This window comes from Neoarius graeffei, chromosome 23 (assembly GCF_027579695.1).
Source record: "Neoarius graeffei isolate fNeoGra1 chromosome 23, fNeoGra1.pri, whole genome shotgun sequence".
NCBI classification, from domain to species: Eukaryota; Metazoa; Chordata; class Actinopteri; order Siluriformes; family Ariidae; genus Neoarius; species Neoarius graeffei.
In genome coordinates, this window is record NC_083591.1 from 99,116 (window position 1) to 102,500 (window position 3,385).

The window sequence follows — 3,385 nt, forward strand, 5'->3', positions numbered from 1 at the left end:
TTAGTGTTTTATAATTAAGACCAGATTAATGAGATGACAATACACACTTATTTTGGAATTTTCTGAGAATTCCAGACTGTTCTCTCTTTACAGACATGAAAGTAGGATTGTTGTTCTAAACATGTCACTAATTTTCTCTGAGGATTCTAATTGAACACTTTTCTGGACACAAGACAATGAGTAATAATGAGTCCCAAAACATCTGGCGTTAAAGTCTGAATTGAAGAGAGTGCAAAACAAACATTAATCACCAACACGCCTGCAGAGAAAACACAGCTCTTAATCTCTTTTCCTCCTCGGCGTTTAGTGACGACACACTGAGACTTACAGTGAGACGCAGACACAGAATGAGACAAAGGGATACATACAGTAAGACACATTGAGACAAATGGCACCAGCCAAAAGTTTGTACATCCCTACTCATTCATAAGTGTTTCTGTATTGTGTCTATACAGTGAGACACTGAGATACCTCAGCTTTATGTTCATGATTGATCTGGAGAAATTTCAGCACACATGAAAACATCTTACCTTCTGCTGTGGCTCTTCCTGCACGCTGTATGAATTATTCCTGTTTCATCTGCACTTGTACAGAGTAGAGTGGAGTTGAATAGAGTGAAGTGGAGTGGTATAGACAGCTCGATTGCCATTTGAAACTTATAATACATATAGAAAAGAATCTGTGAATTTGTATGTAAGAGTTTTTGCTGTAATCATGTATACTGTTCCTACTTATTCAGGTGACATTGGGCATACCTAACAACCTGTGTTTTCTCTCCCCCCAAATCTGTCCCTCTGAGTTACATGTTGGTCCTGGGATTGAGATGCTGAACCTCTTCTGCTCCTCAGACCTGCCTGATCCATCCTGGTGCCCTGTGTCTGGTTGGAGTCTCATCACATCGCTCCTGTGGAGGACGGCCCCATGAGGACGGTTGAAAGTCACACTTGGAAGACGCTCTGGACTCTTACAGTAATGCTTTTATGGCTGAGTGTAGCACCGGTATCACACCACTTACTGCGCCACTGGACCAGTTCTAGGTTCGGAGTGGGGAGCAAAAATAATTACACCAGAGACAGTTGCTTTAAATACAAAAGGCCGGCAATTTACTGAATGCAAAAACACACATATAAAATACAGTACACAAAACAAAAATACCCTGCAGGTTCCCAATATTGAGGTAAGTACAATAAATAAAAAGGTATTTCACTCTTTTTGTTCTTTACTTCACCTAGTTTATTTTAGTAAAGCTAATCTAAGTTAGTTAGACCAGTCTCTTTTTCCTAGGTTGCACCTATTTTAGAATTCCTATTTTTCTTCCTGAGTTAACTCTTTTTCTGGTAAGGGAATACCTTCAATTACACAATCAAATCAAAGTGGACCACAATCATTTCAAATCACATCCACAAATATAAACTCAATATGAAAATAAAAGTATGACATTTTCAATTCAAGTCCAAATGTGAGTTCAAGTTCAATTCAATCCAAAAATAATAATTCAATCAGTTCTCAGTTCAGTTCAACTCCTGATACTCCTACCACTCTGGCAGCGAGTCACCATACGCGGAAGATCCCTTCACTAATGCGATGGAGAAGATGAGTTGAAGGTCTGGATCTGGCTCACCATCTTGAATCCCGCACGTGCACGCCCACACACTGCAGACCAACTTCAAACCAAGCAAAAAACCCTGACCTGTGTAACAGGCCATAAACACAATAAATCTCTTTTTAAATCCTCAAATCACACAAATAAATGTTTCAGTCTCCGAGTTGTAACATTACTGCTACGGTGCTTTTTCATCTCAAAATGGCAGCGGAGTGGTCTCTTTAACTCACGGCTCTGTCTCCCACAATAACCACTGCAGACACCTTCCGTTTACACAGCTTAAAGCCACTTTTATAACATTCACAGTCTTCATAACCCAAAATATTAACTGGTAAACAGTTTATGACGGAGCATTTCCTTGTAAACAGCTCCGTTTTTTAGCGTTAGCTCTTTGCCGGAGAAAAAAAAAGTACAACGCGGTAAATATGCAAGAAAATAAACACAAAACTCACCAAAACTGGTGTGGCTTAACTATCATAAAATCTACTCCTTCTCTTTTCCCTCTACCATTGTAGGGATGTTCTGAGCCCTGTGTTGCAAGGTCCTAATGACCTCCAATTTGTGTTCCAGTGGGTGGTGAGAGTCGAAGAGTAGGTACTGGAACACAAATTGGGGGTCATTAGGACCTTGAGTAGTACCAGTACCTACTCTTCGACTCTCACCACCCACTGGAACACAAATTGGGGGTCATTAGGACCTTGCAACACAGGGCTCAGAACATCCCTACAACGGTAGAGGGAAAAGAGAAGGAGCAGAATCACATCAAGAAAGCACTTCAGAACTGCGGGTATCCCAACTGGTCTTTCTTCAGGAGCAGAAAAAGGAACATAACGGACAAGGAGGATAACAGGAACAAACGCAAGAACATTGTCATTCCCTACATTTCTGGTCTATCTGATAAACTCAGGAGGATCTTCTACAAACACAACATTCCGGTACATTTCAGACCCAGTAACACCCTGAAGCAGAAACTGGTCCACCCTAAGGACAGAAAACCAGACACAAACAGGGCAACGTAGTGTATGCAATTCAGTGCAGTGAGGAATGCACGGACTCGTATATTGGGGAAACAAAACAACCACTTCACAGGCGCATGGCTCAACACAGGAGAGCCAGTTCCTCAGGCCAGGACTCTGCTGTCTACCTTCATCTTAACAACAAAGGACACTCATTTCAGGATTGCAACCTAGGCATTTTAGCCAGAGAGGATCGTTGATATGAGCAAGGAGTTAAAGAAGCCATTTTTGTCAACCTGGAATGGCCATCACTGAACAGAGGTGGGGGTCTAAGGCCCTGTCCACACGGCAACGGATTTAGGTGACTCCGATACAATTGCTTATCGTTTAGGCCTGGCGTCCACATGGCACTGGCGTTTTGGGTGCCCAAAACGCAATCTTTTTGAGAACGGGTTCCAGAGTGGAAAGATCTGGCAACGTTGCCGTTGTGAAGTCGTCTGGATGAGTAGAACGGATTTGTTTACGATGACGTCACAACCACATGACTGTGAGTGCTTCACGCCGGGTAGAAGTGTAACGAACTCGATGCGAGTTGTCAACAAATCCTATAACTTGGTTCATGAAATGCGCTTACAAAATATTTTCACTGTGAATATTTATTGTGTAATGGTGCAAAGTGAGAGAGAGAGAGAGAGAGAGAGAGACTCTGCCCTTAGGGCAGAGTCAATCTCGCCAGCAAAAATAGGGAAAAAAGGAGCAATCTCACCTCTTCAGATGTTGGTTTAAGTCCTACAAGACATTCCTCAAAAAGGGCGTAGAAGAGCAA